Source organism: Carassius carassius, chromosome 1 (assembly GCF_963082965.1).
Source record: "Carassius carassius chromosome 1, fCarCar2.1, whole genome shotgun sequence".
NCBI classification, from domain to species: domain Eukaryota; kingdom Metazoa; phylum Chordata; class Actinopteri; order Cypriniformes; family Cyprinidae; genus Carassius; species Carassius carassius.
Window position 1 is genome coordinate 51,258,020 of NC_081755.1, and position 11,687 is coordinate 51,269,706.

General features: G+C 37.3%; 2 protein-coding genes across 3 annotated transcripts in view; both read right to left on the reverse strand.

Annotated features, from left to right (window-relative positions):
* The window catches only part of LOC132160987 (gastrula zinc finger protein XlCGF46.1-like), a 103,533-nt gene that overhangs the window by 22,228 nt on the left and 69,618 nt on the right, over positions 1-11,687 (reverse strand). The window lies entirely within an intron of this gene.
* LOC132161191 (zinc finger protein 135-like) overlaps positions 1-11,687 on the reverse strand; it is a 76,234-nt gene that overhangs the window by 20,633 nt on the left and 43,914 nt on the right. The window lies entirely within an intron of this gene.

Sequence of the window (11,687 nt, forward strand, 5' to 3'; positions counted from 1 at the left end):
CTAATTTGAGCCGCTACACTGTGGCAAGCATCATACTCTAATGAGAAACACAACAGTACCATACATGCAAAAATACTGAAATTGTTACTTTACAGAATTGCTAGACGTCCAGATGTTGGGGGCAGAGGAAGAATGTTCACTCCAGAGCAAGACACCCATATAGTGAACATGGTGATTGCCAATAATGCAATAAGACTGCGCGAAATACAGCAGCGCATAATTGATATTGACACCATCTTTCAAAATATACACATTGTAAGCATTTCTGCAGTCGTGTACTTGCGCGCCACAGAATAAGAATGAAGCAAATTTACAGAGTTCCTTTCGAGAGAAACACAGAACGTGTAAAGCAACTGCGATATGACTATGTGCAGGTAAGCTATAGTGTCATTGGTTCTGAATTTGGAAGTGCATACTGTAGTGCTGTGCATGGGCCTTATGTGTTGCATTTGTTTTGTCTTGTCCAGAGAGTGATGGAACTAGAAGCAGATGCCATGGGACATGGGCTACTTTTTGTAGATCAGGAGTTACAAGAAAGAATGTAACCTTTACATTCTTATTATTATCATAATTATCATTATTATTATTATTAATGTTGAAAAGAGCTGAGAATATATTTCAGGTTTTTTAGGGGGGATGAATTAAAAGAACACCATTTTTTGTTACAGTTACATTTATTTCTTACATTTATATTATTTACATCAAGCTTTTGAATGATATAATATTGCATATTGTTATTGAAACTTCATAATATTTCCCTTAATTATACATTTAGTCAAGAACTATATTTTGAAAAAAGTCTAACTAGTAAAATGTTTACACGTTATGTGAAAACTAGTACAAGTATATAAATAAATAAAAAGAGACTCATGTTTATGATCTCTGCTGAATAAAGTGCTTCATTCTTTTTTTTCTGAGGAAATCCATTTCTCAAATCCTCAACCACATCACATCTTTTTGGGGTGAATTATGTCTTATTCCTCTCATCCCGAAGCAAACAGTCAAATAAAAAAAACTTGAAGAACAGTCTCGCTGCTTTTTCTTCTGTGTGGCCGTATTCAAGCCGCGCGCTTCAGTTTGAATCTGAATAGCCCGTTCAGCGCGGGGGCGTGGTCACATTAGATATAATGAAGGGAGACGTGAAAAACGGACATCGCGTTGTTTTCATATGGATTACTTTATCACAGAATATCTGTTTTCGGTGGCTTGTTTAGTTTAAAAGCAGACATGTCAAGCTTTCTATAGATATCTCTCTCATGTCTCTTCGTTGAGTATTCACGGAGTTACAGTTCATTTTAATGACATGTTTGTAAATAAAGATCAGCGCAGACAAAGGCTGCAGACAACACACCTTGTTTGTTATCTTTATTTTATAAGTGCACAAAGTTTTGTTGTTATTATGTCTGTATCCACAAAAAAAAGTAGACCTTTTACAGATTGGATTGATGTATTGCTCTTATCTGTACGATTAAAACTGAAAGTGTAATTTAAGTTATTTTCGGGGTTATCAGGAGAAAATGACTCATAACGCGTATCCCCATTAATCTACTCCTTCAAACGTATTTTATAATGTTAACTTCAAATAATACTTATAGTAATTTAAAAATGTGGTAGCATTGGATCTGGACAGGAAGGATAACTCTAGGAGGGGTGTGTCGCGATTCTGCCTTCTCACATCGCGATACAGGTTTGTGGAGCTGCGTATGGCGATTTCGATTTCATATCGCATATCGTTACAGCCCTGTTGTTTAGGTCTATCTTCTCCATTTGCTAAATCGTCCGCACAATTTACTAATTCGTTCTCTCTATTTATAAACTGTGCACATGGTTTAGCCTACTTTTTTCCTGCATGCCATGTAATTAAAGCACATCACCACCAGACATTTATACCAGGTGCCTCATATATGACGCTCAGGAAACAAATTTAACTTTTTCTGAAAATAAAGTGCAGTATCTGCTGAACGGTTTCATATCTTTTTATCATGTCTATTTTTTGCACCAAATAATGTAGAGTTGTATCAATAAGTGTACTGATAATTATTTTCACTGATAACGTCATTAACTATCCCCATCCTTAATAGGACAAACATTTTCTATTGTTTATATTGTGTAATCTATGTATTGATGTGTTCAGTTTTCTGTGATCATGACTGGTAACACTTTGCATAGTTAAAAGAACAGGTGCAATGTTCAAAATGTTTTGGTTTAGTATTTGTGTAAAGTAGCGCTGAATAAATGTTGATTTGTGAACGAATGCAGTGTGTTTTTTTCTACTTTCCATTAGAATTTAATGTTGTTGTATTGGTTCGCATTAGGGCTGTGCAAAAAAATCGAATGCGATTTTCATGCGCATCTCTTCAGTAAAGGCGCTACTGTGATTAGTAGTATATATCCAGCACGTGCGTTCAGATCAGGATTACCAGGTTTTTAAAACAAAACCTGCCCAAATGCTTCTCACTAGTCCAATCGTGTTTCGTTCCGGGCGATAAAAATACACGTTTTTTTTTTGGCGGGGTTTCCTTTGGTAATATTTGCATTTTAGGGGATAAATATCATGTTATTGGGATTGGGGTCGCTTAGACCCGTGGACATGAAAAACAACCACAGACGTGGCAACACTTGTTGACATTTACTACACAGAGCCGTAGTTCACTGACAATCTAAACAAAATCGATTTCAAAATTGCAGGCGATTCTTTGTCGATTTTGAAAGCGATTTTGTGTAGCTTGTCGGTGGACTACGGCTCTGTGTAGTAAATGCCGCTCCACCTGAACCAGTGTTGCCAAGTCCACAATTGTTTTTCATGTCCGCGAGTTGAAGTGACCCCAATACCAATAACGTGATATATAGCCACTAAAATGCAAATTTTACCAAGACAACAAAAAATATATATTTTAACACCGGGACACAATTTTTATCGGGGAACCTCCTGGAAACGCGATTTAGACTAGCTTTGAGAAGCAACTGGGCAGGAATTGTTGTGAAAACGTGGCAACCCTGATCTGAACACACGTGCTAGAGATACTACTTCTAATCACCTTTACTGAGGAGATGCGCATGAGAAATCGCATTCAATATTTTGCACAGCCCTAGTTCGCATTATAAATGTATTTACTATGAAACCCCCATAATTCGATTACAATTAGAGTTCAAAAAGTTTATTTTTTGCATCAGAGAAGGTTTGAGTTTATTAGTTATTTGTGTATTTCAAGGTAATGGTCGGAGCACATCAAGCCCGGACTAAAGGTGAGGTGTAAATATTGTGGTATTTTGGTTGTTAGAACATTACTTGGTACGTTGCTACGACTGTGATTGTGACGAATGTGATTCAGTACTGTAACGTCCTCATAACGTGCCAGTTTGGTCATTAGGACGTACTCGCTATAACGCTGCCACAGCAAATATGGGAATCACAAAGTTAGCTTGAACGTTGTTTGGTACGTCGCTGCGATGAATATGGTCTGGTCCAGTTACGTCATCACGATGTAACTGTGTTAGCTGGGTTTGGATTTATAGAAATCTAATACATTTACATGTACAGAAATGTAATGTTAAAATAAATATAAGTAATTAATATATGGACATATATTGCAAATTAATATATTTACATAGTCTGATATCTAAATGCATTTACATGCAAGTTAAATATATGTAAATATTTCCGATAAAAATATATTTACATATATTTAATAAATGTGGAAAATATTACAAAGCTGCCAAAATCGAATATTTAAATATATATTTCAAAATATATTTATAAAATATATGTTCTTCTATTTGAATTTAAGATATTTAAATATATCAGAATATATTTATTATTAATATATTTCACTCTTTGTGACTTATGTATGTGGAGGTTTGTAGTACATTGCTAGTGCCTCTAGTGACTTAATACAGGTCACATTTTGCCAATAGTTCTTAAGAACACAGTTAAGTGCCACGCTCAACTATTTACCTCAATCCCCGTCTTTAAACAAGTACACTAACTTTCCATTTGTTGCAACTCACATTCAGTAAGTCAGTTTGCATTTACTACAACCTTGTAAAATCATTCATGACAAAGATCGATTGGGCATTGTTTACGTTTTTTGCGCTGGAATTTGCAGACGGTCCCTTAAACAATGCGATTATCCATGGATATATAGAGCTTAAAACTAACTTTATTGCGCAAACAGATTTGATCTGCCAAAGAAAAATCTAAAAAAAGAATTATATCAATGAAATCGCAGCAGCAATAACTGATATTGGTTCACATTCATTCTCCTCACAGATCACGAGACTAACAGCAACAGAACTCTGTGTGTTTTCCTCACATAGAGCTACTTACTGCCTGCTGCTGCTGCTCTAAATGTCGAAGTCAGAAAACACACAAACAGCTTACTCGATGAAAACAAGACAGAAACAACCTCGTGTACTGTTCAAACATACAGTGTAAAGTGTGTTTTACCGTTGTTTAAAGATAAGAAATACCGTAAACTGCTCTCCTCTCCTCAGAAGATCGCTGCAGCTGCGTCAGAAAGCTTTGATGACTCTTAGTTCACGGTTTCTGCTGAAAGTGATTTGTTCCTCAGCTCTCACTGAATCCAGGACTGCAGCGGTTGAGCTCAAGTAGAACCAGAGCCCGTCTACGGAGAGCCTTGGCACTCCCTATTCAGCCCCATTGTATTGATTTTGGTTGGAGTTCCATTAGAATTCCACTGGGGGTGATCGCGAGCGAGTGCAGACTGAATGGGAGTCAATGGGGCTATACGGCTAAATGTGTCTCTTTCACCCGATTGCCGTTGAGAAATCTCAGATTTTATTGTAGGCTTTGCAAGTTCAACATAGGTTATAGGTCGAAAGTTGAATGAACCAGTACTTATGTCCTTTCGATTTCTTACAGGTGGGGCCGTTGTTGGCCGGAACAAGCTAGCATTCTGCTAATGAATGCTGATTGGTCAGTGACGGACTTGCGACTGATTACGACCACAGACCCCGCTTGATGGCACCTGAAGCTAAAGCAGAATCAGAAGAAAGAGCTCGAGCCCGTCTGAGAATGTTCAGAGAATGTCTAATGTAGACGGGCTCTGGAATGTCTGACATTATCTTAAAGAGGACTTTCTGTCGAAGTTAATTTTTGTGTACTGTATTTATATTTTGCTGCGGGCAATTTTATTTTCATATCGTTATAAATGTATTGTAAAAATTCCATGGGAATAAATGTAATTTGAGTGTTTTTTCTATTCTTGTGTTGAATGTGTTTATATACATGGTAAGGTTATGGTATGACAACCTTAAATAATCCAGTCATTATCCCGTTCAAAAACATTTCAATGATCATAGCATAAATTAGAAATAAAGAAAATGCCTCGTAGATGTGCAGCAATGCATTGTTCCAACAGTAGGAATGGACTGTCATTCTTTTCATTCCCCAAGGACAAAAAAAGGTAATGTTCTTTCTTGCTCCTGTATAAATGGTCATAGGATACCGGCACCTGGGCGGGAATGTTGGCAAAAACTGGAGCGCGGGTAAAATGGCGCATGACCAGAGAATGTCTAATAGGAGTCCGTGCTGCCAGAGCCTGTCGATTAGACTTTCTCTGGCGCTTCCAAGTGGTTGGGTGTCGAACACTTAACGTACCTTAACCAATTGTTCCATACAGATCGTTTGTTTACGATTTAACAACTTCAGCATCTGCTTAGACTGTATCAGTGGTGTGCACAGACCTCCGGGGCAGGGGCAGGAAATTGCCGTAAAGCAGACCCTCTGTTAGTGTGAAAATATGTGACGTCATCACATTTTTGAACACTTTTTTTAGAGCAGATAAGTGAACTTAAAAATGCAATTTTCAGCTGAGTGTATTATCTTAGCCCCCCCTTTCGAATACAACATTTAAATTACTAGACAAAAAATTATATCCTGAGAAAAGTGGGTTTTGAGGGGTATTTCGCCATAGACCTCCATTTATTCTGCACTCGCTCGTGAGCGCCCCCCCATGGATAGAGACGTGTTACTGCAACCAATCCAGAACCCGGAAGTAAGCAGAGAGTGCCAATTCTCTTCCTATTAGACATTCTCTGGTAGAACAAAAAAGAGGAGTTTCTTCTTCTCTTATTTAATGACAGATTGCATACCGCCTGGTTAAGATGCATACCGCCACCTACTGTACTGAAGTATGTATAATCATGTCATTTTACAAATTCAGATTCTTTTCCACAACCCTGAGTCTTTTAAAAATTTAAATAGTGCCTTCCTGGTGATTCTTGTTTCCCTCTCCTTCTAGTCCCAGTATCCCTACCAGATTCCACTCCCGCCCTGTCTCCTGAACCTTATTAAACACCCGTCTTTCCACCTCATTAAATTTACAGTAAAATATTATTAGTTCACGGTTTCTGCTGAAAGTGATTTGTTCATCAGCTCTCACTGAATCCAGGACTGCAGCCATTGAGCTCAAGCAGAACAAAAAAGAGCAGTTTCCCAAACACTGGGCGTTTTCACACCGGGATACACGTTTAAACTGTCCAACCACGAAACCCCTAAGAAGAAGACGAGCGTTATTATTCTCTTTTTACTTTCTAAAGTTACCAGCTATTTTGTAATGTCTAGATCATGAGAAAACAACTTACATTTATGATAAATGTCTTTAGGACATTCACAAACCAGAGAACAAATGCCTTTTTCCTGTTACACAGCACACGTTTAACAAAGTCTCCTTAAAGTTGTGAATCTTCGGAAGTGGAGCCAATTAAAATGAGAAAACTGCTTAAAAACTGCAGCCTCGTCTCTCCAGACCTCAACTTAAAACTTTTTTTGCCAATTCTTACTATTATTTTGTAAAGCATAATTTGGTGCTGGAAATGCGCCAAAAAAAATTAAACAAATAAATAAAATAAAAACTTACAATTATAATGGATTAACCCTGGATTTCTATTTGCTTAAAGCTGTTTTGTGTTTGAGAAATAAAAGCAAAAGCTGAAGATTGTTTTCTGGTCATTCATCAGTGTCTTTGCAAAGATACACAATCAAACTGACGTGACGTGACGACAGTGATTAACCTCAATCTTTTGTCTCTATACATAAAGACACATTTACATAGATGGACGAACATAATCAGCTGATTTTGTAAATGTGGAAAATTACATTTGCATTAAGCACCCAGTTTGTGCTTGTCTATAGCTTACATACAAAATGAGTCTACAATAGCAGAAATATGTCTTTTTAATGAAAGGGTCCATGCTTTACAGTTTCTGTGTCTGTGGTCAATAGCAATGTGTTCATCCTGTCTTGTGTTTTTCATCTAACAGTGACACATTCAGCATTAATGTCTGAGATCTCAGTGAAGAAGCAGAATTGGTGTTTTGTGTTCACTGTTTGATCCTCATGATTCATCCAGAGCTAAACACTAGAAACCAGTTCAGAAAGCTCAGTGTGGACATCAGACACTGTTAGAAAAAGAGGTACAATACAGGTCCATTATTGTTCCCTAAGGTACAAATTTGCATATGTACCCTTAAAAGTACAAAAATCTATCTTTAAGGTACAATTGTGCACCTTCCATTGTACATTGTGAGCTTTTCGAGGTGTAAGGTACATATTTGTCCCTTACATATTTGTACCCGAATGTTTAAATATAAAATGGCAGGAATTAGTGGATTTTGAAAATGTCATCTCTCAATATAGAAACACAAGTTAACCTATACTATCAAACTCAATAATTGTCAAACTAAATTAACTGTAAAGTTTTGAGATATGGGCAAAATAAAGCAGAATGTTTTTTTTTTGTGAAGTGTCCCTTTGAATCATTTTTAATCATGTTAATGAGGATTATGTAATCATTTATATTCACAAACAGTATTGAAGAATTAGATTTTCAAACCCTTTACCCTATTTATATTAGAATAAAACAGACAAATAATTGTTAACGCTTTAAGTTGTGTTCTATTGAAAGGATCTAGCTACAGGCTAACCAGAGTTTGACTCGGGGGAAGCATAAATATTGCAGCGCGGAAGAATACATGAGTGAATCGACAGTGATCCAACTGTCAGTCTCTGTCAGTGTCGATCAAAGGTGGGAGGATGGCGCTTTGACATTTATCCACGGAGGATTTAATCACTGAGTTATTTAATTTTGGGATAGAGGTCACTGAAGAGGAGAGAACTAAAGTATTTGCATTTTTAATCAGTGTTTGTGGTGTTAATTCAAAGTTGGAAGTTAACTTTTACTGTTAATGTTAGCGCTAGCCAAGTTCATACTATGTCAACATTAGCTAGCTAGACTCACATTGACGATTGCCATTATTAACGTTAACTCGCATATGTTGAAAAACTACTGCAAATCCAACCTTGAAATGACTGAACCTGTAGACTATGCACTGAGAGACCCAAGTGGTCGTAAAGTTGGAAGCTACTCTTATGTACCCATTTTTGATGTACTTCAGATATACTGCTCTCATGAAGATGTTTGGGATTCTATGCAGAGAGAGCGAAACTGTGAAAGAGATGAACATGTTCTGATTATAGAGACGGATTTTATTTCAGGAATCACAAGGTATTTGCAGATAATCCAGATGCTCTAATGTTACACCTATATAAGGATGAATTTGATGTGTGTAATCCGCTGGGTTCTCAACGCAACAAACACAAACTTTGTGCATTCTACTACACTGTTGGAAACGTAGGTTCAAAGTACTGCTCACAGTTAAAACATATCCATGTTGCGTTGCTTGTCTGTACATTCACGTAAAAAAAGTTTGGTTTAGGTGTAATTTTGAAGCCATTACTTGATGACTTTAAGAATCTGTCATCAGAGGGACTTAATATCATTGTTAATGGCATGGAGAAGCATGTTTTTGGAGCTGTAGCTGCAAGATTGGGAGACAATCTGTCATCTCACATGATAGGTGGGTTTGCCATGTCTTTTGGTGCTGGTCGAATCTGTAGATACTGCATGGCTACTCACTCTGAGATTAAAAAGAACTTCAGTGAATCTGATTTTGTTTTAAAGGGTCATGAAACCCCAGACTACTTATTCTAAGATTTTAGCAGAGGTGTTTGTGTTGCACATCATAGAAGACAATGTTAGCATCCGCTAATTTTAACTGTTGGAGAAAATTGGTTAATTCTAAGCTTTTTTGCTCCATTTTCATCTTCCGGATTTAGAATCTACATTGTGTTGATGTCACGATTTTTGACGTGGCAATGGACTATAGTACATTGATGACGCGTCGGTGTCTATTCAATTATTCATGAGATTGTGTGTTTATCCTATGAGAAGACGCTTCGCTTAATTATTCACAACAGCATGTGTTCATTTGCTATGAAAGACTCATCAGACTGTGAAATGACATCGCACACATTAACAGAGAAACATTCATGGATTGCATAAGAGTGTTTGTTTTTTCTTTGTAATAAGAGTTCGGCACAAACGCGATTCAGTCACTTGGTAAGTGTAACCGTTTTTATTGCTCTGTGACACAACCTGTCAGAAGGCTTATATAAACGCCACAGAATAATATATATATATATATGTCTCATTTGTGAGTCGCTTTGAATAAAAGTGTCTGCTAAATGACTGAATGTGTAATATGTTTTCGATGCAGAGTGCAAATGGCTGTGCATTTATTTGTGCTTTTAGCTCGATGGGAGCGAAATGAAACTTTCTGAACGCAAAGCTTTGTGTGCTGTCTGTCTCCCATCTTCCCCCTCCCCCGGTCCGCTGCACACCACGCCCACTTTTTTAGCATTTTTTAAAACCGTGGTGAGAACTAACCTGTGCTGAAATGGGGGGTTTCATGACCCTTTAAGAAATGTTGACGTACACAGATACCATTTAGAATGTGTAAAACAAAATCCAGAAAACAAAGGAATGTATGGAGTTCGTGGTGGAGGTGTATTTGACCAATTAGATTACTTTGACCTCACAACATCTCTTCCTCCAGATGTCAAAGTCACCTTTATTTATATAGCACTTTAAACAAAATACATTGCATCAAAGCAACTGAACAACATTCATTAGGGAAACAGTGTCAATAATGCAAAATGATAGTTAAAGGCAGTTCATCATTGGATTCAGTTATGTCATCTCTGTTCAGTTAAATAGTGTCTGTGCATTTATTTGCAATCAAGTCAACGATATCGCTGTAGATGAAGTGTCTTTTTTTAACGGATGTAGAGGTCCTTTCTAGGAGCTGATCCAGCATCTGGTCTGGATACGTACTGGATCCGGGTGACTGCAGTGACCCTCTGATCTGGATACAGACTGGATCTGGTGGCCACGGTGACCTCGGAACAAGAGAGAAACAGACAAATATTAGCGTAGATGCCATTCTTCTAATGATGTAGCAAGTACATAGGGTGTTATGGGAAGTGTTTCCGGTTCCAGTTTACCTAATTAATGCAGCCTAAAAATCCTTTAACAGATTTGGATATTAAAAGCATATTAGTATGTTATTCCAGAGTTTAGGCGCCAAATAGGAAAAGGGTCTGCTGCCAGCAGTTGATTTTGATATTCTAGGTATTATCAAATTGCCTTTTTTGAGTTTTGAGAACGTAGCGGACATAGAGGATTATAATGTAAAAGGAGCCCATTCAAATACTGAGGTGCTAAACCATTCAGGGCTTTATAAGTAATGAGCAATATTTTAAAATCTATACGATGTTTGATAGGGAGCCAATGCAGTGTTGACAGGACCGGGCTAATATGGTCATACTTCCTGGTTCTAGTAAGAACTCTTGCTGCTGCATTTTGGACTAACTGTAGTTTGTTTACTAAGCGTGCAGAACAACCACCCAATAAAGCATTACAATAATCTAACCTTGAGGTCATAAATGCATGGATTAACATTTCTGCTTTGACATTGAGAGCATAGGCCGTAAATTAGATATATTTTTGAGATGGAAAAATGCAGTTTTACAAATGCTAGAAACGTGGCTTTCTAAGGAAAGATTGCGATCAAATAGCAAACCTAGGTTCCTAACTGATGACGAAGAATTGACAGAGCAACCATCAAGTCTTAGACAGTGTTCTAGGTTATTACAAGCAGAGTTTTTAGGTCCTATAATTAACATCTCTGTTTTTTCAGAATTTAGCAGTAAGAAATTACTCGTCATCCAGTTTTTTATATCGACTATGCATTCCATTAGTTTTTCAAATTGGTGTGTTTCACCAGGCCGCGAAGAAATATAGAGCTGAGTATCATCAGCATAACAGTGAAAGCTAACACCATGTTTCCTGATGATATCTCCCAAGGGTAACATATAAAGCGTGAAGAGTAGCGGCCCTAGTACTGAGCCTTGAGGTACTCCATACTGCACTTGTGATCGATAGGATTCATCTTCATTCACTGCTACGAACTGATGGCGGTCATACAAGTACGATTTAAACCATGCTAATGCACTTCCACTGATGCCAACAAAGTGTCCCAAGTCTATGCAAAAGAATGTTGTGGTCAATTGTATCAAACGCAGCACTAAAAGAGTCACAACTTGTGGAAAATGGGCATCCGATGACCCCTTTAAAATGTGAGTCTCAAGGTATTCCTTTACACACAAAAAACTTTCCACACTGAGAGCAGGTTCAGTTCAGTTCATTTTATTTATTTTCCAAAGGCAATTTGGTTGCAGCAATCAAAAATTTAACATAAACAACAAAAACAATACATTTCCTTCCTAAAAAGTTCTTACCTTAAATTTTAAAACTTTACAACTG